Source organism: Spermophilus citellus (genome assembly GCF_964194105.1).
Source record: "Spermophilus citellus genome assembly, chromosome: 7".
Taxonomy (NCBI): domain Eukaryota; kingdom Metazoa; phylum Chordata; class Mammalia; order Rodentia; family Sciuridae; genus Spermophilus; species Spermophilus citellus.
The window spans coordinates 55808943-55835706 of record NC_138188.1 but is presented as its reverse complement, the minus strand read 5'-3'; the positions used below and the strand labels follow the sequence as shown (position 1 = coordinate 55835706).

General features: G+C 38.3%; 1 pseudogene across 1 annotated transcript in view; it reads right to left on the bottom strand.

The window, feature by feature from the left end:
- Window positions 1-468: 468 nt before the first annotated feature.
- Window positions 469-26764, bottom strand: part of LOC308653289 (ferritin heavy chain-like) — a 49212-nt pseudogene continuing 22916 nt past the window's right edge. Inside the window, exons 2-3 of the transcript in view lie at window positions 9977-10036; window positions 469-1164 (exon numbers count right to left, since the gene is read on the bottom strand). The product of the transcript in view is annotated as a ferritin heavy chain-like (transcript). The remainder of the gene's footprint in view (window positions 1165-9976; window positions 10037-26764) is intronic.

Below are 26764 nucleotides of genomic sequence, written 5' to 3'. Positions count from 1 at the left end.
CCAGACTATTTTGAAGTAAATCCTAGATATCATACAAAAAAATGGTGCAACTGAAGAATTCAGCCCATTATTAATAGTAATGATGATAATGATGTTCCACTATAAAGTGACAGGCATAATGAAAGGTATAGGGTTGAATAAATACCATTTGTTCATTGCCTTGATACCACAGGTTGGGATAAAGCATTTATTATGTGTCAACCCCTGAGCTAGGCAGTGAAAACCCAGAAATTATCTGAATGTGGTTTATATTCCAGTGGGGAAGCAGACATCAGTCAAGTCTCATTAAAGTAATTTTTTTTGGGGGGTTACCAAATGTCTTTATTTGAAGGAATGGTACAAATTAAAGAACATAAGTGGATGTTTTGGTACAACTTATAGAAAAGGTAAAGGTAACCCCAACTTGCATGCACTACCTTGGTGACCAGGGAAGTCACTTCCATGGCCTTGGGAAAGTCAGCCTAAGGTTTAGCTCTTGTTATCACTGTCTCCCAGGGTGTGCTTCTCAAAGAGATACTCTGCCATGCCCGATTCTGGGGCTCCCATCTTGCGCAAGGTGGTTACGTGGTCACCCAATTCTTTGATGGATTTCATCTGCTCATCCAGGTAATGAGTCTCAATGAAGTCACACAAGTGGGGGTCATTTTTGTCAGTGGCCAGTTCGGTGCAGTTTCAGAAGTGACTGGTTCACATTTTTCTCCAAATGCAAAGCACACTCCATGGCATTGAGCCCACTCTCCCAGTCGTCGCGGTCTGGTTTCTTGATATCCTGAAGGAAGATTCGGCCACCTCCTTGGTTCTGCAGCTTCATCAGTTTCTCGGCATGTTCCCTCTCCTCCTGAGACTGGTGCAGAAAATATCTGGCAAGGTTCTTCAAAGCCACATCATCGCGGTCAAAGTAGTAGGACACGGACAGACAGACGTAGGAGGCGTAGAGCTCCAGGTTGATCTGGCGGTTGATGGCGGCCCCCGAGTCCTGGTGGTAGTTCTGGCACACCTGCGAGGGGGCGTGGTGGTCGTGACGGGAGGCTGCGGACAGGCTGCGGACAGGCAGCCGGGCGGAGGCCGGGGGCCGTCTGAGGGCGCTGCGAAGTGGCGGCGAAGGGCTGCTGCCTCTGAGCAGCCTGCCGGGGTGGAGGTCGAGCGCTGGGTTCCGTCCAAGCACTGTTGAAGCGGGAAACCACCGCGAGGACTCTGCGAAGAACGTCTCTCAGGTAACTTTCAAAACAGCAAGTGGAAACATATGTGGTCTTTTCAACAAAGGATCTGGTACAAGTGGATATCTATGTGCAAAACATGCATCTAGACACAGACTTTACATGCTTCATAAAAATAGATTCAAAATGGGTCATAAACCTACATGTAAAATGTCCTAGAAGATAGCATAGGTGAAAACCTAGATGAGCTTGAATTTGATGATGACTTATTAGATATGACACTAAAGGCATGATCCATGCAAGAAAGAATTAATAAGCTGTACACTTCATTAAATCAAAGATTTCTGCTCTGCAAAATACAGTGTCAAGAGAATGAGAAGACAAGACACAGACTAGGGAGAATATATTTTTAAAAGACTAATCTGACAAAGAACTGTTATTCAAAATATACAAATTATACACAAAAAAATCTTAAAACTCAACAATAAGAAAATAAATAACCTGATTTAAAAATGGGTGAAATACCATAATAGACACCTCACCAAAATAGTATACAGATAGCCAATAATCATATAAAAATATGCTTAAAATCTTAGGTTATCAAGGAAATATAAATTAAAATAATAAGGTGCTATTTTACATCTATGAGAATGGCCAAATTCTGGAACACTGACAATACCAAATGCTGATGAGGATGTGAAGCAACAGCAACTCTCCTCATTCTCTACTGGTGAGGATGCAAATGGTTTAGACATGTTGAAAGACAATTTGGCTCTTTCTTACAAAACTAAACATACTCTTAGCATAAGCTCTGGCAATTGTATTACTTGGTATTTACCCTAGAGGAATTGAAAATTTATGTCTACACAAAAACCTAACCATAGATGTTTATAGCATCTTTATCCACAATTGCCTATACTTAGAAGTAACCAAGATGTCCTTCTATAGGTGAATGGAAAAATAAATTTTTGTACATCCAGAAAAAGGAAGCGTTATTCAGTGCTTAAAGGAAGTGATGAAATAATAAAAAGACATGGAGAAAACATAAATGCATATTATTGAGAGAAGTTATTCTGAAAAGGCTACACAATGTATAATTCCAACTATATGACATTCTGGAAAAGGCAAAACTATGAAAACAGTTTAAAAAATAAATGATTTTTTAGGGGTTGGATAGTGGGAGAGATGAATAGGACCAAGAACCAGAGCACCAAGGACATTTAGGGAAGTGAAACTACTTTGTATGATACTAAAATGGTGGATATGTGCTATTATAAATTTGTCTAAGACCATAGAATGTACAACACCAAGAATGAATCCTAATGTAAACTATAGACTTTGGGCTATTATGACATGTCGTATAGATCCACCAAATAATAAAACATGTATCATTCTGGTGAGGGATATTGAAAATGGGTACGAGACTATGCATATGCATCTATGCTGTCTTCTTCATTGTGCTATGAACCTAAAACTTCTCTAAAAAATATAAAGTCTTTTTAAAAAACCAAGTACCCTGGGATTTAGGAAGGACACATATCTCTGAGGTGAACTTCAGACAGAATGGTGGGTCAGGAATGACACTCGTGAGAAGGAATAAAAAGAATCAGCAAGAGAAGGAGTGTGTGTGTGTGTGTGTGTGTGTGTGTGTGTGTGTGTATGTAAGCAGGCTAGAGCTATGTTTGCAGAGGCCTGAGACAAGGAACTTGGAGAAGAGCAGAGAGAAGGGTGGTGTGGCTGGAATGAGGTGAAGAGAGGGGGCTGGGGATGTGGCTCAAGCGGTAGCGCGCTTGCCTGGCATGCGTGTGGCCCGGGTTCGATCCTCAGCACCTCATACAATCAAAGATGTTGTGTCTGCCGATAACTAAAAAATAAATATTAAAAAATTTTCTCTCTCTGTCACCCTCTCTTTAAAAAAAAGAGAGGGTAGACAAAGGCAAGGAGGTAAATAAGGTCTGTTTAGGGCAGAATAAGAGCTTTGAATTTGAGCCTAATAGTAATGCCAGAGGGACACAGCTGTATTATCAGCATTTCCATCACATGGGAAGGCAAAGCAGGTGAGATTTTGGAGATTGTGATGTCTCCATGACTCTTTCCTCATTTCCCCCTGCCTCTGATGTCTAAAATTCCACCACAAGGTGTAATCCTTTTACTCTTCCTACATTTCCCTGTTGATAGGTTGAAAATTCTCCAGAACTCCTGGGGAGGGTTTCCAACACTGCAGCACTCTAGCAATAACTAAGGGATTTGAGAGCAGGCCCTAGGGCATGGAGAAAGTAGAAAGGCTGTGGGTATAACAATCTGGGTCTGGAGGGGAAGCTAGAACAGCAAGGGAGGGGGCAGGGCTTTGGGTCTATTGTGTTCCCCAGGGTGATTCTTCACTGACAACTGCACTAATTGTGGATTACATTGCTGATACATTATCCATACTGCTCAATTGATAATGTTTTGGCAGCTAAATATTTTATGACTGAAGACTCCCAAGGCGAAGGCAACCAGTTAGGAAATAGGATGGAGAATCCCCTGGAAGCACACACCATGTCCTTCTTTGTGGGCACTACTGTTATGTGTGTCATGTGTCTCTGCTTGGCCTCTGCTCCCAGCATAGAGTGAAACCTCAAGATCAGTCCCCCATCTCATTCTAGCTGTAACTTACCTCTTCCCAGTGGTCTGTTGTTCAAGTCTCTCTTTCTTCTTGTGCCTCAAAGCCAAAGGTCTGTCCTAAAACATTGGCCACAAAGTCTTAAGTAATTTATTTGAAATAAACCTTTTTTTGTAAACCCCCCAATTCGTATGAATGTATTAGTGTTTAAAAGCTAATAATGGCACAAGTTATTTATTTATTCTAACACAGTATTGATTTAAATGCCCACTGTTTCTACTAAAACCTAAATAGGCATCTATCCTGATCCACCTGTTTAATGTTTAACTCTTGGGTATTTACCCAAGATAACTCAGTACAAATGTTCATAAAAGCACATGTATGTGAATATTGATAGCATCTTTATTGCCCCAAACTGGAAACAAAGTGACTTTGAACACATAAATTGTAGTATATCCATACAACAGAGTACACTCAGCAATTGAAAGGAACAAACTCTGATACATGCAATATCATGGATGAATCTCAAAGACATTATGTTGAGCAAAATAAACCCAATATTTAATATTCCTATGATGTGACTGTATGTATATGAAGTTCAAAAGCAAGTGAAACAAATCTGCACTGTTAAAAGTCAGAGTGTTGATTACCTATAAGAGAAGAGGTTATTGACTGGGAAAGAAATAAACAAAATAGGTATTTGAATATAAGAAAGGCTTTGGGGTGATGAAATTTTTCTAAATCTTGATCTGGGCAATTTACAGAAGTATATATGTGGGTGAAATTCATTAAGCTTTACATTAAAAACTGTACTCTTTACTACAGATTTATGCCTCATTAAAAAAAAAAATCTGCCACCAGGGCACTGTGCAGCTGACTGAGTCCTGCTGTTCCAGTTTACCATTGCTGAAAAGAGTTGAGGGAAGATGAAGTTCTGGAGCAGACTTGTTTTGAGATTCTTAAGGGAAATGGGCAGTCCCTAGGCGAGAGGGTTAAAAGAAAAAGTTGTTCAGGTAGAAAGAAGATGCCTCTGATGATCACTGCTGAGGGGTTGCAAGAAACGTGGATGCAGTGTGGAATCAAACAGCCCTAGGAGGACCTCTAAGTAGGAAAGAACTTCACGTTATCATTATCAGTGGCTCCGCATAGCCACAGATGGGGGCGGGGTAGTGTTACCTAGAGAACTAAGACACATGAGTTCTTACCAGAGTACACATGAAGGGGAGGAAAAGAGATATGCTGTGAATAAAAACAGCTCTTTTCTATTTTTTGAATGTATACAGATATAATTTAATTTATATATCAGAACTGTGTGACATAGCATCTATTACCCCCACTTTAAAAACAGGAAACAGACTGAGTTCACATGATAGGATGAAGGTCACACAACTGGTCCATTCAGTATTCAAACCCAGGTGGTAAAACCAGAACCTGTACCCCAACCACTACACTCTCTGCTGGATGATCAATAAGTGTGCAACCAGTTTGATACACCCATGGGAGACCCAATTTGACAGATACTTCTATACTTGTTCTCCTAAGAGGGGGGTCCAATAGAAGATCTAAAACAGACCATGGACAGAGAAGGCACCAATCGATAATAGTGAGGAGCACGTGGACAGGGGAAGAGATTAAGAAAGGAGGAAATTCCAGAGACCATAAAAAGAATAGGCCGAAACTCCCCACTGGATTCCCAGCTTGGGAGCCCCTTCTCTTCAGAGAATTCTATCTCTATATCTCTTTTTTTCAGTAAACCTACTTCTTGCTTGCTGTCTCTGTGTCCTGTTCTTCAGTTCTTTGCTGAATGGAGACAATGAACCCATCACCCCTAGATGGTAACATTACCACTCAGTTAATCCCTATCAGGGGATTAATTCGGTGATTGGGTTAAGGCTGTCATAACCCAATGATTTCACCTCTGATGTTCCTGCATGAGCTTTTCGGGGACATTTCACATCCAAACCATAATAGTTCCTATCTATAGTCTGTTGCTGTGTCAAAGTCCTTCTTAATATCACCTCAATTCAATTCTATTATGATTCTGTATCATTTCAGTTATCAAAATACCAGTTATTAAAACTCAGTCCCATTCATTTTCAAGCTCCAGTTTCAAGGCTGGTAATGTCATGTGGTGGTTGAGTGGTAATCTGGCACAAGTGAGGCCCTGAGTTTGATCCCCAGCACCACAAAAGAAAAAGTAATAATAAAAAAACCCTCCAGTTTCATATTTGATCCAAATTCTTTTTCCTTTCCCAGATTCAGGCTAAACCAGTGGTTCTGTGGGTTTGGAATGTGGCAGATGGAGTGGTCTGCTTCTTTTGCAATGCACCCCCACCCCCACTGCCCTCTACCTTATGCTTCTTCTGAGGACCAAAGTCATCTCCCTAAGTAATAGCCTGCACTGAGGTTTGGTTTCTGATGGCTGTTGTCACCAATCCCCTGATCTATTGTGTGGGACCTACATAACAAACTACCCCACACTTAATGGCATGCTCACGGATTTTATAGGCCAACAATTTGAGACAGGCACAAAGGGATGGATTTTCTCTGCCTCAGCTAGGAAGACTAAGAGACAAAGGGTGATCTGAGCCTGCCACTCTCATGCTAGATGCTTGTACTGGGAGGTTGTGAACACTGTAACTGTCAGCTGAAGCATTACATCATCTTCTTCATTGGCTTGCGCTTCCTTATGGCATGGTAGCCTCAGAAAAGCTGGACTTCTTACATGGCAGGTTAGACTTCCAAGTGTGTATCACATTCTGTCCAAAATTACAAGTCTTCCCTGACTAGAAAGTGAAGTTGAGCCAGAGAAGAAATGAGGTTCAAGCAAGCCTATGAGTGTTCTGAAAAGAGAGGAGAACTTTATATCCAACTTGTGATTGAGACAGGCATTGGGAGATAAAGAATGAGTTTGGGAGAAAATGGAAGAGGGGTTGAGAACTGGGTTTGTCCAATATGGTAGTAGTGGCCATGAATAGTTATTTAAAATTTAAAGGCTTAAAATAAAACAAAATTAAAATTTCAGTTCCTTAGTTACATTAGCCACATTTCAAATATTAAATAGCCACATGAGACTAGTGACTATTGTACTGAATGACATAGATTGTAGAACAGTTACATCATCACAAGAAATTTTACTTGTGATGTATCAGTTACAGAACAGTTACTTATAGCAGGCAGCTTTTTTCATTAAGTAGTGCTGAGGGCCATTGCCAAGTAGGAATGATGCATCGAAATTTCCTTGCCAGCGTACCCCATGTCACAGCCTTGGAAATTCGCTGTGACATTGCATGTGTGTTTGAGAAAGGTGACCCTGCTCAAGGACGAGGGTGGATCCAGGTTTAGGGTGTATCCTGCAGGTTTTAGGAAGTATCCCGGTTTAGGATAATTTGGGTTTAAGGCGTTCCCGGTTTAAGACAATCTGGGTTTAGGGAAGTTCCAGGTTTAAGGTTATTGCTGCTGGGAATAGGGCGTATCCTGCTGCCTGAGTTTCCGTTGAGTTCTCGTGGAATTGAGAAAGTATTTGGGACGTGAATTGTGCGGCAGAACTTGGATTTCCCCAGAACGTGTGTGTAGAGGCCGGTGTGAGTTCGGGAATAAAGAATTGCTGTTTGAATCTATAAAGCTGTGGTGGCTCGTGATTCTGTGCCCAGCCAAGACTGCGGCAAAGTAGCCTTAGCATAATGGGTGAGATGGGTGGTGGGCTTCTCCAGGAAATGAGCCATATGGGGCCAAGAGTGGATGTGATTTTTCAGAACAATCCAGAGTCATTGGAGCCAAGTTCTGCTACACTCATGTTCAAAACTTTTTTGTTGAATAAAGAAATGAGTGATCTGGGTAGTATCTCTCTCTCTCTCTCTCTCTCTCTCTCTCTCTCTCTCTCTCTGTGTTTGTGTGTGTGTGTGTGTGTGTGTGAGAAAGCATCTACAAAATGGGCTAAGTTTTCTCATTAACTAAATGAAAGAAATTCTAACAGGAGCTTTTAAGAGGAGCTACAGAAATGTTTTGAGCAGTGTTAGCTATATCAGAATGAGCACTACTTTGGAAGGGGCCACATTCTACTAGCTGGTTGTATATGCTCAAGGTTAAGACCCCTAGCCACTCTGGGTTTCCATTCCCCAGTTACAAAATGAAGAATAATGACCAAAGACCATGCTAACTATTTCTGTGTATCTTATGATTTGAATCTATTTTTGTTAAAAGAGTTTCCTTGTCATACCTCAAAACTGCTGTGAAAGCTGAAAAGAATCATATCAGCTGGTTATCAGCCATCTTGTAAATAGCAAATAGATTCCATACCAGGAGCCAGTTTGTATTAATTGGTAGTACTTTCTTAGAAACCTCTGTCAAGAGTTTCAAGGCCATGTCCAAGCTGAGTGGAAAGTAGGCTTGGTTGATTAGTAATGCCTGCCTTGGGGAATCAAGCATGGAACACATGGACATCTGCCTTCTCAGGTTTAAGTTCTGTCTAGCCTTTACTCCCTTGCCTAGGTCTACTGTATGTACTAGAGAGACTAAATGTTTGCTTTCCTAGCTTTTGTTGCAGCTGGGGGGCAGGGGGTGGTGGTGGTGGTGGTGGTTCCATATCACAGATGTGAGTTTGCAGCTATAGCAGCCATCTTGTGACCAGCAAGAAGTTTCAGAGAATCAGAGATTCAGTCTCTGAATTCATGGAACCTCTACACCACTGCCAGCAGCTGCCTATCTTCAGACATCATGTTAGGTAAGAAAAATAACTCCCTAATTATTTTAGCCCTCAGAGCTTGGCATTTCTGTGAATTTCAGCAGAATGATTTCTTAACTTTCCAACTCCTTCTCCCCCAGTTCTTCTCACCTCTGATAACCCTTCCTTCCCCCTTAGTGTTCAACATTTCTCAACCTGAAATCTGCAGGGTGAGCCCTGCTCTAATCATAAGCCCATGATGACAGATGGAATCAATGGCATTGCCCATAGACAGAGAACAAAAACTGTGTCTGTGAGACCCCTCCCCCCAACTTTTCCTTATATTCCATCAAAGTAGATCCAGATCCCTTCTTTTTTAGTTTTTTTCTTTTGTGGTACTGGGTACTGGCCTTGCATATACTAGGCAAGCTTTCTGTCACTGAGCAATATCCCCAGATCCCAGACCTTTCCTCCTCAGCGAGAAAGCACCAGTGTCATGGTCTCCTCCTTACTCAGGTTCTCAGAGGTAGCAAGCCACATGCAAATACACATGCCTTGTAAATAGCTGCCTCATAAATACACAGCAGCCAAGGAAAGCCCTTTCTAATCATGCTTCCTGTGAACTTTAAAATTCAAGTTCTATTAGGACTCCAACCATCCTAGCCATACAATAACATTTCTATAGCAACCTCCTTAGGTTTGTGCAAGTCAAGCACTCAGGCACCTTGATTCCACCCCAGGTGTGGGTGGAATGCTTATCTCCTGACCTTTAAACACCAAACAGCTGTGTCCATGTCTAAATTTGCCCATTTGTTCCCAGCCAAGAGGGACAACAGAGCTTAAAGTCACAGAAGAACAATCATAATGCATTAACAACTTTTTCTGGAAACTAAATTAATTTAGGTGATCATAAATTGACATGATGGTTAAAAGTCCATGGATTTTGAGTGAGATATTTCCCATCCTAGTGGAAGCATCTATGAAATTTTGTCTCAGAAATTGATCCATAGTCTCTGCTCTACTCATGTGGGCCTTGGTTTATACTTAGCTACAGTCTGGCTTTCAGACCTTTGTGTCTAGATTTCTAGTATCTGAATTCCCTTGAAGTTACGGTTTAATTGATCTTCCATTCCACTTGGCTGTCAATAACAGCATGCTCTTTTACGGGTGTGTACTTGCTTCTGTGCTCTTTCGAATGATGCAGCTCTGATAATTTATATTTTCATATGATTGCCTATTTGTTTGCTTGTTTGTTTCAATGCTAACATTTCCCTGGAGTTGCCCTTTTCCCTATAATCCATTACTGAGGATAAAAACCACATGCAATGAACCACAAATGTATTTGGTAAATGTTCAATAATAGGCTAATAAATGTTAGTGTCAGAGATGGGTAAATATTTTCTGTATGCAACCTACACTCTCAAGTTAAATTAACTTGAACATAAGGTAATAAGTTTTCTTTTAGCATGGGTTAGCTAAATCTATCTTGAAAAACAGAAACCAAACTAGAAATTCATTTGCATTCTAATGGGTCCACCTTAGATGTCCTTTTACCTCCTTCCTTGCCATCAACTGTGTTTTTCACCAATATGGAATCTGGAGCATCCTGAGCATCTGTAAGAGGAGGAGGAAATTACTTAATAACACTATGAATAACTATATGATTAGTAGAATCACTCCAGTGGAGTCTTCAAATGGATGCTTACAACATGCTAAATATATTGGATAAAAACTTTTAAAAATTTAAAACATAGTTACACAATTGACTCTCTGGGTTCACATTCTGAAGAGGCACATCTTCAAAGACAAGGGGAATTTCTTTCTGATTTGGAAACCTCCTGCTTCTGGCTCTGAAACCATTTTAGAAGCAGGATGACTCTGCAAGTTGGAACCAAACAAAAGGGATGAGAAACCTTCTGCTGTGAGCAAGTATTTCCTTTTAAGCTATGAAGACAGTTTAAGCACTTATACAAGTTTGTGATATTTTCCTTCCCAGATTAGGTTATTTTTTTTCTCCTAACAAGTTGGATAATGCCCCAGAGCTAACAATTACTTAACTTTCTTTAATTTGAAGAATACATCAATGCCATGGATATTGTCAAAGTTACCAGACTTTGGTTTTGAGAATGTCATTTAATGTTTTTGTTAATGCATGTGTGTAAGAATATTCATGATGATAATTTGAATCTAATAATATTTTTCTTGTCATTACAAGAACTGATCAGTATAAAAAAAGAAATAAATGTGTCTAAACATTGTTGCAAAAGCACACCAAATGGCTTGAGTTGCTCTTTATTTATTTATTTTAAATTTTGAAACAGTCTCATTAAGTTGCTGAAGTTGGTCTTAAACTTGAGATTGTTTTGCCTTAGCCTCCGGAGTTGCTGAGATTACAGACATGTACCACCACGCTTGGCCTGCTCTTCTTAACACATGATACATATTTTTAAACATACATATATTTGTAAGTCTGTGAAAATTTAGGAATATGACTTGATGAGATAACAACAATAAAAAAACATTTATTTTATCATGAGCAGGTTTTCTGAACCAGATTATAAGTAGTGACATTTTTCAGGCTGCAGTAAAGCTATTGCCATGGAATTTCCAGAGAACATTTCACTTCACTGTTATTTATAGCTTAGCTCAGCCTCTTTCTATTATTTATACTTAAATATAGAAAAAAATCTTTTCCTGTTCCTCTTTCTTTAGATTTTTTTTGAACTCCCACACAAATCTATGAGTCATAAATGAGACTAGGAAAATGAATGGTTCCCATCATACAAGAACACTTTTTGGCTACCCATGTGAATTTAGGTATTACCAAGGCAGGTTCAAATTGCAAATAAAACAATGTCTATTTGAATTCCATTCAGAAAAATTAAAAATTATGAAGTTGGCACATCATCCTTATGTTCATATTTAACAAAATATTTTTTATATATGAACACAACACTTTCTGAACTTTCACATAGATACTGTAAAATATGTGTAACTAATGGAGTGGGAAAATGGGAACTCTGCTTCTAATCTTAGCTCTCCACTTCTTGATTAGGTGGTCTAGTTATCACCATTGGTAAGATAGACATAATATCTGTCTTACCTCCCCTATCAAGGATGTAAAAAGAGTCTAATGCAATAAAAGATATAAAAGTGTTTTGTGAACTTAAAGTGCCATCATAATTTTTAGATATGTTTATTACTGTTTCTTCAGTTAAAATAATTGTAGAGGCAGAAGAATGACTAGGCAGTGGAATGAATTGACAGGCAGGTTATGAATTTGTCTGCTGCTGCAAACATATTTTAGTGCTAAACTTAGTCCCCAAGGATCTGATAATGAATTAAGTCCTGTAATACAAAAAGACATAATTGATCACCATAAGTCAAGTCTAATTCAATCTGAATGATCCAATGATGAGTAAGGAAGAAATGTTTAGTACACAGAGACCTATTGTTATTTTTGAAGTTGAACTCAAGTTTGTTTACATCCAAGAGTGAGCTATTCCTGCAAAATTTCATCTCAATGATTCCACATATGATTTATGTACAAATCTTACAAATATTACTCATCAGTTTCATAATAATTTCTCTGTTTCAGGTATAGATAATTTAAAGTCTCAAAATAGCTTTCTAATTAAACTTTATTAAAATTTGGTTAGAGTTGTTATCACATGCTATTATTATAGTTATACAAACATTGTTAGAGTATTTGAATTGCTTTTGAAAAAAAACTTTTGATAAAGCTAGGCTTACCAAGTGTAGAGTTAAAGGTGTAAAACATGAAACAATTTTTTATGGATAATAATATATATGGCAAACCTTCCAATGATATTAAAGAATGTATAATGAAAAGTTAATCTCTTTACCAGGGCAAATCCCCAAATCTCCCAATTCACTTCCCTCTCAAGTAAATACTCTTAATTAATCTTGTGTATTTATGCTTAGATACATAAACATATATGTTTATATGTTATATGTATACATATACATATATATTTAAGAACAAATTACAAAAGAACAATATGTTTGTTTTCTACATTTTCCCTTTTCTTTTACTTAGTTATCCTGAAGGTTAATTTTACACAAACTTCTACAAATTTAGTTCTGTTTTACTTATTTATTTATGTATTTATGTATGTATGTATTTATTTATTTTTGTGGCACTGAGGATTGAACCCATGGGTGCTCTACCACTGAGTTACATCCCAGCTACCCTCTCTACCCCAACTTTTGGGTACTGGGGATTGAACTCAGGGACACTCAAATACTGAACCACATCCTCAGCCCTATTTTATAATTATTTAGAGACAGGTTCTCACTGAGTTACTTAGTGCCTTGCCTTTGCTGAGACTGGCTTTGAACTCATTATCCTCTTGGATTATAGGTGTGCACCACTCTGCCTGGCCCCAGTCCTTTTTATTTTGATACAGCATCTCACTAAAGTTTCCTAGGCTGGACTCAAATTTGTGTTTCTTCTGCCTCAGTCTCCTGAGTAAGTAAAATTACAGGCATGTGCCGAAGCGCCTGGCTCATTCCATATATTTTTTTAAATTTTATTTAGCACTCATAGTTTCAGAGCTCTCAATCTCTTTTATTTATTTATTTTATCATTTTAAATATTATTATTAGTTGTAGGCGGACATAATATCTTTATTTTTATTTATTTACATTTTTTACATGGTGCTGAGGATCAAACCCATTGCCTCATGCTTGTGAGGCAAGCACTCTACCACTGAGCTTGCCCCATATTTTTAATAGCTGCATAACAATTTATTGTGTATTTGAAAGTATAATAATTTATTTAACCAGTTCCATATTATTGTGAACAATATTTTGTTGTTACCAACAAGGCTAAAATCCTTTTACATACATCTGTATTGTATATGAAAAGTAAAGGATAAATTGATATTTTCAGATTTCTTGAAATTTAGTAAGATGAAAGGATTTACCTACTCATCTTTTTTTTTTAATCTGAAAAAACTCTCTGAATCACTTTTTTAACCAAATGTGAACAACAGAACTGAATGCCATAGTTTAAATTTAACCCTATGCTGATTAACATTTGGATGTGGTGTCTGACAACCCAAAAGTAAATTATTCTGTGGACAAATTCAAAGAAAACTCTAGCATTTAGAGAATAGCAAACTTCTCGTAAAAAGTAAACAAGCCTATAGCAAACAGAGGGGAAATATGAGAGATGAGAGAAGATGATAGCTTGACTAAATAAAAAAAAAAAAAAACGTTTGAAATTTTGTTATTTGGATTTGCTTTTGGGAGTTGTCTGCAGCAAGTCTCAGGACATTACAATTTCACAAAAAACAGTGCCATGTATGCCATTTTATGGGAGGCTCCCAGGGCAAGAGGATTCAGCCCTTCAAATGAGATTGGGATAAGGAGGAACTTTTTTCCCAGAGTCCTCTGCCTTGACACTGCATATCAGGACATTTTGGTGGTGCTATGGCAATATAAGCTGGTTTGGGGACAGAAGGAAAAAGGGACCCTACTGTGTGCCCACAGGGCCAAGAGCTTGCAGAGCACTATTACCACACTCAAATCAATTCTGAACTACCCCCTGATACATGGGGAAGATGGGCCAAATGTGCTCCCCCTCAAGGAGGGCTTCATTACAAGGCCTCCATTTCCTTCGCATTTTCTGCATTGTTCACCTACATTTTTTAAAAAAAATATGTATCTCAATTATCTAGCTTTTCAGGCGGAGACACATTTGCTTAAAAATGAATTGTCGAAGGGACACTCCACTAAGGCAACCAGCGGCCACCATCTTGGAGAGCTGAAGTATCCACCGCCACTCTCAGACAGATTGCAACAACAAAACAGGTGTGTGTCACTCAGTTCAGCCCCCATACATAGGGGGATTTCGCATAAAATCTCTCCTAGACTTTCAGGGGAAGGGAGTATCACAGTGAGCTTGCATAAAGACTAAAGCAGAACTAGAGGCACCTGACCTTCAACCCCCCCTCCCATCAGCAGCCAAAACAAAACCTGTCTAGCCAGCGCTGGGGGAGGGGCAAGCAGAAAAAATCAAAACCATAGAGTGCCGGGGATCCCAAAAGCCAACAGTGTGACCCCGGAGATCCAGGCTGTATGATTCGCGCGGCCTGCCCCGCGGCTACAGAAGGCGTGGCGCCGCAGAGAAGGGATTAACTGGTAAGCAGGAAGATAAGTGGCTGCGACACGGTGGTATCCCACCAGCCAAGCCCGCACTGACCCCCGGGCTGAGTTCGGGATTGCAGACGGGGAAGGAAGCGGTACAGCCCCATCCCCCATAAGGGACACTCCACTAAGGCAACCAGCGGCCACCATCTTGGAGAGCTAAAGTATCCACCGCCACTCTCCGACAGATTGCAACAACAAAACAGGAGAAACCAAGACTAGCAAGAGAAACCAGGAGACTAGAGGCAAGGCCCTCACGACTGGGCAGCTGTAAACTGCAGGCCTGCCGGCGACAGTTCACCCACTGCCCGCGTAACTGGGCAGTAGGAGAACGCCCACCTGCTGGCGACTGATCACCTGCCTGCGGCCTGTGATACTGGGTGGCTGGAGACTGCCCGCCTGCCACGACCGGGAGCTGAAACCAAACAGAGACAGTCCAGTCACATCCCCCCATTAGGGCACCCCGGCAAGGAGACTGGGGCCCGTCATAGCAGAGTAGTGTCGTCACTGGAGCTCGGACGTTGGAATTCCTTTCCAGTGGAATCCACGTTAGCAGGCATAGTTTAACAACACAAAGGAGAGACATCAGAGTAATACAGAAACAAAACAAATCTATAGAAGAGACCAGAAACACGGCAATCAAATAGAGCTGGAAAGTAACGTGAACAACATGAGAAAACAAGGGAAAAAAGGAGTACAAACAATGCATGACAACTCAATTCTACAGGAGGACATAGAAACATCAGAAACAGGGATAGGGAAAGAACTCAAGGCATACCTAACTTGAATGGAAAGGAATATTAGAGAAGACATGAGACAGCAAGTCCAAGAAATAAAAGTATATTTTGAAAATGAATTAAACAAACAAATTCAAATGGCAAAGAACGAGCTCTACCAGGAGATAGAGATCTTAAAAAAAAATCAAACAACAATCCTAGAATTGCAGGAAACTATAAACCAAGTTAAAAACTCAAAGAGAATATTACAAATAGACTTGATCAAGTAGAAGTCAGAACATCAGATAATGAAGACAAGGTTTATCAACTTGAAAAGAATATAGTCAACACAGAAAAGATGCTTAAATCCCACGAGCAATCTATTCAAGAGATATGGGATGTCATAAAAAAACCAAATCTGAGAGTCATAGGGATAGAAGAAGGCACAGAGATTCAAACCAAAGGAATGGACAGCATATTAAATGAAATAATTCTAGAAAAATTCCCAGAGATGAAAGATGGAATGGATTGCCAAATCCTGGAAGCCTACAGGACCCCAAACATTCAAAACCATAATAGACCAACTCCAAGACATATAATTATGAAGATAGCCAACGTACAGAACAAGGAGAGAATACTAAAAGCTATGAGAGAAAAGAGGCAGATTACATTCAGGGGTAAACCAATTAGGTTAACGACCAATTTCTCATCACAAACTTTGAAAGCGAGAAGATCCTGGAATAATGTATTTCAAACGCTGAAAAATAATGGATTCCAACCAAGAATACTGTATCCAGCAAAATTGAGCTTCAAATTTGACAATGAAATTAAAATCTTTCACGATAAACAAAAGCTAAAAGAATTTGCAGCAAGAAAACCAGCTCTGCAAAGTATTTTGAACAAAACACTACAAGAAGAGGAATTGAAAAATAGTGTCCAAAACTAACAGCAGGAGGTATCTCAGTAAAGGGGGAGGAAAATAACCAAAAAGCAAAACTAGCCAAACTAAAATAAATAAATAAAGAAGCATGACTGGAAGTACAAATCATATCTCAATTGTAACCTTAAATGTTAATGGCCTAAACTCACCAATCAAGAGACATAGGCTAGTAACCTGGATCAAAAAAACAAATCCAACAATATGCTGCCTTCAGGAGACTCATATGATAGGAAAAGACATACACAGGCTGAAGGTAAAAGGTTGGGAAAAATCATACCACTCACATGGCCCTCGGAAGCAAGCAGGAGTGGCCATACTCATATCGAATAAAATCAACTTCAAACCTAAGTTAATCAAGAAGGATAAAGAAGGTCACTATATACTGTTAAAAGGAACCATCCACCAACAAGACATAACAATCATCAATTTGTATGCACCAAACAATGGAGCTGCAACGTTCATAAAAAAAACTCTCCTCAAGTTCAAGAGTCAAATAGACCACAACACAATAATTATGGGTGACTTCAACACACCGCTCTCGCCATTAGACAGATCCTCTAGACAAAAGCTGAATAAAGAAACTATAGAACTCAACAGCACAATCAATAATCTAGACTTAACCGACATATATAGAATATATCAACCATCATCAAGTGGATACACGTTCTTCTCAGCAGCACATGGATCCTACTCAAAGATAGACCATATATTATGCCATAAGGCAACTCTTAGTAAATATAAAGGCGTGGAGATAATACCATGCACCATATCTGATCATAATGGAATGAAATTGGAAATCAATGATAAAAGAAGGAAGGAAAAATCCTACATCTCATGGAAAATGAACAATATGTTATTGAATGATCAATGGTTTATAGAAGACATAAAGGAGGAGATGAAAAAATTCTTAGAATCAAATGATAACACAGACACAACATACCGGAATCTATGGGACACAATGAAAGCAGTTTTAAGAGGGAAATTCATTTCTTGGAGTTCTTACCTCAAAAAAAGAAAAAACCAACAAATAAATGAACTCACGCAACACCTCAAAAACCTAGAAAAGGAAGAGCAAAACAACAGCAAATGTAGTAGAAGACAAGAAATAATTAAAATTAGAGCAGAAATCAACGAAATTGAAACAAAAAAAAAACATTGAAAAAATTGATAAAACTAAAAGTTGGTTCTTTGAAAAAATAAATAAGATAGACAAGCCCTTAGCCATGCTAATGAAAAGAAGAAGAGAGCGAACTCAAATTACTAACATACGGGAGGAAAAAGGCAATATCACAACAGACACTACAGAAATACAGAAGATAATTAGAAAGTATTTTGAAACCCTATATTCCAATAAAATAGAAGATAATGAAGATATCGATAAATTTCTTAAGGCATATGATTTGCCCAGATTGAGACAGGAAGACACACACAATTTAAACAGACCAATAACAAAAGAAGAAATAGAAGAAGCCATCAAAAGACTACCAACCAAGAAAAGCCCTGGACTGGATGGGTATACAGCGGAGTTCTACAAAACCTTCAAAGAAGAATTAATACCAATACTTTTCAAGCTATTTCAAGAAATAGAAAAAGAAGGAGCTCTTCCAAATTCATTCTATGAGGCCAACATCACTCTGATCCCGAAACCAGACAAAGACACTTCAAAGAAAGAAAACTACAGACCAATATCTCTAATGAACCTGGATGCAAAAATTCTCAATAAAATTCTGGCGAATCGAATACAAAAACATATCAGAAAACTTGTGCACCATGATCAAGTAGGATTCATTCCTGGGATGCAAGGCTGGTTCAATATACGGAAATCAATAAATGCTATTCACCACATCAATAGACTTAAAGACAAGAACCACATGATCATCTCGATGGATGCAGAAAAAGCATTTGACAAAGTACAGCATCCCTTTATGTTCAAAACACTAGAAAAACTAGGGATAACAGGAACTTACCTCAACATTGTAAAAGCTATATATGCTAAACTTCAGGCTAGCATCATCCTAAATGGAGAAAAACTGAAGGCATTTCCTCTAAAATCTGGAACAAGACAGGGATGCCCTCTATCACCACTTCTATTCAATTTAGTTCTCGAAGTACTAGCCAGAGCAATTAGACAGACAAAAGAAATTAAAGGCATAAAAATAGGAAAAGAAGAAATTAAACTATCGCTATTTGTGGATGACATGATAATATACTTAACAGACCCAAAAGAGTCTACAAAGAAGCTGCTAGAGTTAATAAATGAATTCAGCAAAGTGGCAGGTTATAAAATCAACACGCATAAATCAAAGGCATTCCTGTATATCAGCAACAAAACCTCTGAAATGGAAATAAGGAAAACCACTCCATTCACAATATCCTCAAAGAAAATAAGATACTTGGGAATCATCCTAACAAAAGAGGTGAAAGATTTATACAATGAAAACTACAGAACCCTAAAGAGAGAGATAGAAGATCTCAGAAGATGGAAAAATGTACCCTGTTCATGGATAGGCAGAAGTAACATCATCAAAATGGCGATATTACCCAAAGTTCTCTACAGGTTTAATGCGATGCCAATCAAAATCCCAACGACATTTCTTGTAGAAATAGACAAAGCAAGCATTAAAATCATATGGAAAAACAAAAGACCCAGAATAGCAAAAGCAATTCTAAGCAGGAAGTGTGAATCTGGAGGTATAGCGATACCAGAGGTCAAACTGTACTACAAAGCAATAGTAACAAAAACAGCATGGTACTGGTACCAAAACAGGCAGGTGGACCAATGGTACAGAATAGAAGACACAGAGACTAATCCACAAAGTTACAACTATCTTATATTTGATAAAGGGGCTAAAAGCATGCAATGGAGGAAGGATAGCATCTTCAACAAATGGTGCTGGGAAAATTGGAAATCCATATGCAACAAAATGAAACTGAATCCCTTTCTCTCACCATGCACAAAAGTTAACTCAAAATGGATCAAGGAGCTGGATATCAAATCAGAGACACTGCGTCTGATAGAAGAAAAAGTTGGCTACGATCTACATATTGTGGGGTCGGGCTCCAAATTCCTTAATAGGACACCTATAGCCCAAGAGTTAACAACAAGAATAAACAAATGGGACTTACTTAAACTAAAAAGTTTTTTCTCAGCAAGAGAAACAATAAAAGAGGTAAATAGAGAGCCTACATCCTGGGAACAAATTTTTACCCCCCACACCTCCGATAGAGCCCTAATATCCAGAATGTACAAAGAACTCAAAAAATTAAACAATAAGATAACAAATAACCCAATTAACAAATGGGCCAAGGACCTGAACAGACACTTCTCAGAGGAGGACATAGAATCAATCAACAAGTACATGAAAAAATGCTCACCATCTCTAGCAATCAGAGAAATGCAAATCAAAACCACCGTAAGATACCATCTCACTCCAGTAAGATTGGCAGCCATTATGAAGTCAAACAACAATAAGTGTTGGCGGGGATGTGGGGAAAAGGGTACACTTGTACACTGCTGGTGGGACTGCAAATTGGTGAGGCCAATTTGGAAAGCAGTATGGAGATTCCTGGGAAAGCTGGGAATGGATCCACCATTTGACCCAGCTATCGCACTTCTTGGACTATTCCCTGAGGACCTTAAAAAAGCGCTGTATAGGGATACGGCTGCATCAATGATTATAGTGGCACAATTCACAATAGCTAGACTGTGGAACCAATCTAGATGCCCCTCAATAGATGAATGGATTAAAAAAATGTGGCATCTATACACAATGGAGTATTATGCAGCACTAAGAAATGACAAAATCATAGAATTTGCAGGGAAATGGATGGCATTAGAGCAGATTATGCTAAGCGAAGCTAGCCAAGCCCTAAAAAACAAATGCCAAATGTCTGCTTTGATATAAAGAGAACAACTAAGAACAGAACAGGAAGGAAGAGCATGAGGAAAAGACTAACAGTAAACAAAGACGAATGGGGGGAGAGAAAGGGAGAGAGAAGGGAAAGCACATGGAAATAGTAGGAGACCTTCAATGATACATAAAATTATAAGAGGTTATGAGGGGCAAGGGGGAGGGAAAAAAAGGGAGAGAATTGAACAACAGCAGGGGAGGTAGAGAGGGAAGATGGGAGGGGAGGGGAGTGGAGGGGGGATAGTAGGGGATAGGAAAAGTAGCAGAATACAACAGTCACTAATATGGCATTATGTAAAAATGTGAATATGTAACAGATGTGATTCTGCAATCTGTATTTGGGGTGAAAATGGGAGTTCAAAACACAATTTGAGTCAAATTTATGAAAGATGATATATCATGAGCTATGTAATGCTTTAAATAATCAATAAAAAAAAGAAAAAAAATAAATAAAAATGAATTGTCCTCATCATTATTCTAACTAATTCCAGGATAATATCAAAACCAATTCTCTTTGCTAGTGGACACAAGAACTTGTGCACTCTGATTTCTGCTGTGTCACTTACCAGTGGCCTCCTAATCTGAATTTTCTGCTTCCCAGATCTTCTAAAAGAGGCAGACAAGCAATGTCATATAAAATCTATGTGAACGACTCTGAAATTTGTGGGTCACTGTAAAAATGTCATCCATCCTAGTGATTACTTATATTACTCTGTTGTTTTTATGGCCATGTGGGTCCTGAGGCCTGATGGGAAAGGAGTTCTCTGAAGATGAATTGCGCTTAACGGTTTCTCATTTTCTCTGCAGCCAAACCAGTGTGATTTCATAACGGTCCTAATTTTTTTCATTGGCTTAATGGCTACATTTCCTACCAGGGATACAGACTTGGGAGATGAGTGTTTTTATGGATTTCTTCCCTCTGGCCATATTTCCAAGGGGTAATGTCTCAGGCTTTTGTTAGAATTATCTCAAGGAAGATTTCTAGCATCCTCTCTTACCAATGTCCTGCTGGCAGGAGGATGCATCTCGAGCCAACCAGTCATAAAACCCTACTGCCAGAAACTGAGGCAGCAGTTAACGGAGTGGGGGAAGAGAGCCACACAGCAGGCTGCATCCTTCTCTGCTCCATTTCTGACAGGCTCTGCTTCTTCTGCTTACTTAAACAATATATTGTTTTCTTCTGACATCAAAAGTGAATAAGTGCTTGTAAATAATTCAAACAATCTAGAAATGTATAATTTAAGACATTGTCAATGACTCCTTCTGCATAAGCGCTGTTAAGAATTTGTAGATTATTAAAGGATTTTTGGGTTTTTCCCAATATTTCAATATAAAAAGGATCACAATAAATTTTTTTTTTCATATTTCTTTGCAGATCTTGCAAGTGTTTCAGTTGGGCAAGTTGCTAGATGCGTCTGCCTATACTTGAATAATGTTAAATTTTTGGTTACAAAATAAGACTAAGTAGCATTTTATTATTAGAGTAATAATTGGTAAACAAAGAAAATTTGGTCATACCAAAGCATGCCAATCAGAGGTGTGTACCATTTTTCATGTGCCCTGTTGGTTTCCTGGTGGTGGAGAGTAAAGAAAATGGATCTGAGGGAAGAGATCAATGTGGTCCCAGTTGTGGTGGGATTCCATTTATGATTAGAAAGCCAGTTCCACATAGTCTGTGAGGGTCTGGGCTATGCCACCAGAATGTCCCATTCCACATCTGAGCTCAAATGCTTCCTTACTTTAACTTTCAATTTGTGAACTAGAAGGACATTCATTGGCATCATTTAATAAGTAAGTTGTAAGAATTCAGGGAATCATATCAGTTTAACACCTAGAGCTACCTGAACACATCATCAATACTTGATACATGGTAACTATTTATATGATCAATACTCAAAATGGTTCTCCATTTATGGAATAGTCTTGGAGAAGGCACTTTCTATCTACTTCAATCTTCACAAAACTCTTATGTCCTATTGGCTAGGGGATACAAGGTGAGTATTATCATGCCTACTTTGTAGCCAAGGAAATTGAGACTTTGAAGAGTTTCAATAACCTGCTTGGTTCTCTCTATCCGTTAACAGGGGAGCTGTCCCTGACTGGTCAGTAAGGGTACTACTTGTATACATTATGGTTAAGAATCCAGAGCTTATATATGAATGCTATAAAAAGAGGATTTCACATTAAATTCATTTTTTTTCATAAATAAACACAGATGGATTAGCCAGAAACAATTAAGCATTGTTCCACCCAGGGTGCAGAATCAAATGGTATGGAAGGAGAAGGGATGGGGTTAAGATTTATCTGTTTTTATTAAATAAAAACAGAGATAAATGAAACTGACTATACTAAAATGATAACTTAAGAAAGAAAAAAAATAAATCAGATAATTTTGAGCACAATTTTGTGTGTATTATGGGATACTTCAAATTAATGAACTTATAAATATTTTTGTGACCCAGGGTTTTAATTACTGGTGAATAAAGAGATACAAACAAGGAATTGTTAGAAGGTGAGAAAGAACTTTTGCTTTTGGATTTGCATTGAGGTATCAGAATAAACCCAGGTGTGTGGAGGAGGGTGTGAGTGTGAATGAGTGACTCTTTCCTAGTCTGTTTTCTTTAAAGGTCTAGAAACAGTGATGCACTTATAGAAATGAGCACACTTAGGACCCAGTTCTTGATTTCTGAATACTATTTCCCACTAACAAGAATCATGGTTCCTTAGAAAAATGGCTGCTTCTATGTCAGTGGTAAAGAAAATGCAAGATAAGCCTGGAAAATTCTGTTGATTTAGAAAGTAATGAAATTCTCAAAGACTAATGGGGGTCATGCCAAAAAGCACAGTGTGAAGGAGTTCTCACAGGTCATATCTGACAATAAGAGCATAGAAAGAATAATGACAGTAGTGGGTAATAACCTAGGGAATACAAAATATGTGAGGGTATAGTAATAATTGTATTTATCAGAGTTCTCTAGAGGAACATAACCATCAGGATGCATATGTAAATATGATTATAAAATGGAGATTTATATGATTGACTTACAAGATCAGAAGCTGGATAGTCCCACAATGGTCTTTTGCAGGCTGAAGAGCTGAAGGAACCAGTAACTGCTCAGTCCAAGAAGGTGGAGCCTCTGAAAAAGAGGGATCAATGATGTTAATCTAGGACTAAAGGCCTGGAAAAATCTCTGGAGAGTCACTACTCAGAGTCCACTTTGGAAGAGCTAGAGTCTGATGTCTTCAGGTGATTACAGCAGCACTTGAAGCACCCACTCAAGAAGAATTGAGCTGGCATCTGTTCCTGTTTCCTAGCTCTTCCACCTTTTTGTTCCATCCAGGACCCCAACCTATTGGACTGTGCTACCCACATTTAGAGTGGGTCTTTCCCTCAGTTTGCCTATCATTCCTAGAAATTAACACATGCAGAAATCTTTTAATCTTAGGCATCTCTTAATTAAACCAATTTGACCATTTGGATTAACCATCACAGTAATTAATGAGTAAGAAAAAGGGTCTGGGTGTTGTTCAGTGGTAGAGTGCTTGCCTGGCATGTGTTAGGCCCTGGATTTGATCCCTTACACCACAAAGAAACACAACAGAAAATAAAACAAAAAAGTGTGGAATTGGGAGGAGGTGAATGGTGAAGGAAAAGCTTTTCTTTACAGTTAAAGGCCAGATGATAAATTCAGGCATTATAAAATCACTATATTGTAACCTTGAATTTAACAATTATGTGAAAAGGCTGTTGGGGGCTAGAATATTCATTAGGTCTGGCAGGATAACCACAGATTGCTTTTTCATTCCAAAGGGGAGAAGCATATTTATAAAGGAGAGATCTGGCCATCAACATTAACCAAATGCTCAAAATTAGTACCGCCAACAAAGAACATTGTATTCTTCCTGATATGAGACAATTAAAAGTACACCCTTACTTGTATGTTCTGAAGAGCAGTAAAGAGCTATAAATTTGAAAAAAAAAGTACATCCCTTACCTATTCTTGCCAAAAATATGTAATCATATAGTAATAGGGAAACAGAACCAATCCAGAATATGTGACTCTCTACAAGACTACTGGATTCTTACATAAAATCAATATCTCAAAAAACAAAAATAGAGTAGGAGGACCAACATAAAATAAAAAAGACTAAGAAAAGAGTAAGAGACATGGCAGTTGAAGAGACTGCTATAACAGCTCAATTCACAATAGCCAAGCTATGGAACTAACCCGGATGCCCTTCAATGGATGAATGGAAAAAAGAAAATGGGATATACGCATATATACACAATGGAATAATACTCAGCCATAATGAAGAAAGCAATTATGGCATTTTCCAGTAAATGGATGGAACTTGAAAATATCATGCTTAGAAAGCAATTATGGCATTTTTCAGTAAATGGATGGAACTGGAAAATATCATGCTTAGAAAGCAATTATGGCATTTTCCAGTAAATGGATGGAACTGGAAAATATCACCCAAAACCAAACGCTGAATGTTCTGATATGTGGTTGCTAGCCCACAACAAGTGAGGGTGGGGAGGTGAAAAGTAGAAGTTCATTGGATTAAATAAAGGGGAATGAAGGGAAGGGAGGGAAATGGGAATAGTAAAGACAGTAGAATGAATTGGACATAACTTTCCTATGCTTATATATGAATACATGAATAGTGTAACTCCACATCATGTACAACCATAAGAATGAGATCCTCATTAGAATGGTTGTACTCTATGTGTGTGTAATATGTCAAAATACACTCTACTGTCATGTATGTCTAAAAACACCCAATTAAATTAAAAAGGAACAGCTATAAACTATTTCAGGGACAACTGAGGAAATTTGTTTTTTTTAAAGAAAAAGGAGAGAGAGAGAGAGAGAGAGAGAGAGAACGAGAACTTTTTGATATTTATTTTTCAGTTTTTGGAGGACACAACATCTTTGTTTGTATGTGGTGCTGAGGATCGAACCCAGGCCGCACGCATGCCAGGTGAGTGCAATACCGATTGAGCCACATCTCCAGCCCGGAAATTTGAATATAAGCTGAATATTATATAATATTATTGAATTGAAATTAATTTTCTGGAGGAATGTGTTATAGTTTGGATCTGTAATAGCCCTTGAAAGTTCATGAATGGAAGACTTGATTCCCCATTACAGCGATGTCCAGAGATGGGTTTTTGGAAAGTGATTGGATCATGAGGGCTCTGAACTCACCAGTGGATTAATCCACTGAGAGCCAAATGGACTACTGGGAAATGGGACCTGTTGAGGGAGTAGGTCCTTGGGGACATTTCCTGGGGGACTATATCTAGTCCCTAGCCCCTCCCTCTTTCTCTCTTTTCTCTGTTTCTCAGCTTTTCTCCACTATACCCATCTACAATGATGTTTCTACCTTGGAGCCAGCCAACTGTGGACTGAACCCTCTGAAATGATGAACTGTGATAAATCTTTCCCTCTTTAAGCTGTTTTTTCAAAGGTATTTTTCACAGTGATAAAAAGCTGACAGACATAGGAATGAAAAATAGTAAATTTTTGTTCTGGAGACCTGTCACACAATAATATAAATATACTTAATGTTACTGAACTATTTTTTTAAAGTCCAAGGTTTGAAAGCACTCTGCCATTGAACTACACCCATGGTAGATTTTATGAGTATCCCCCCTCCCAATTCAAACTTTAAAAAAATTGTTAAAAATTAATATTCTGAGCTATGATAATGGTATTTTGGCTATTTAGAAAATTCTTAAGCAATGCATGTTGAAGTATTTTTTATAAATGAAGTGTCATGCTAACCACAATTTACTTTCAAATGATTCAGCAGAAAAAAAAAATGTGTCTGTGTTGAAAGAAGGATGAAAAGTAGTAAAATGTTAATAATTTTTGGATTATATATGGGTATTACTATGGCTTGAATATTTGTCAACTTCCAAACTAATTTTTAAATTTACCTTTAAGAGATGGGATCTTAATTAGGCCACTTGGGTTCTGCCCTTATAAAAGGACTAATGCCATTATCATGGGAGTGGGTTGGTTATCACAGGACTGGATTTCTCATAAAAGGAAGAATTTGGCTCCCTTTTGTCTATCTCTCACTCTCCTTTTGTCTTCGTATCATATTATGACCCAGCAAGAAGGCCTTTACATTGGACTTCCCAGACTCCAGAACAATAAGTCAATAAATTTCTGTTAATTATGAATTACCTAATCTTAGGTAATTCTGTTACAGTAGTACAAAATGAACAAAGACAGGTATATAAGATAGGTACGTACTAGTTATTTTCTAAGAATTATCCAACTAAAAAGGTGACAAAAACCAAGATAATCACCCAAACTGTAATTTGCTTTGATTTGAATTTCTTTAACAAATGAGACTGAATATTTTCCTTCATGTTGTTTTGATTATTTCTATTTTAATTATGTGACTGGTCTGACATGACCCTTATCTCATTGGGGTTTCTTAATTGGGTCATATATACTTACATAAGCTCTCTGTAGATACAAATATTAAAATCCTGAACCATATTATTATAAATATATTGTTCCCATATTATTTTCTTATAATATTAGAGAGCCTGTGTCTACTCTGAGCCCATTTTGCTGTC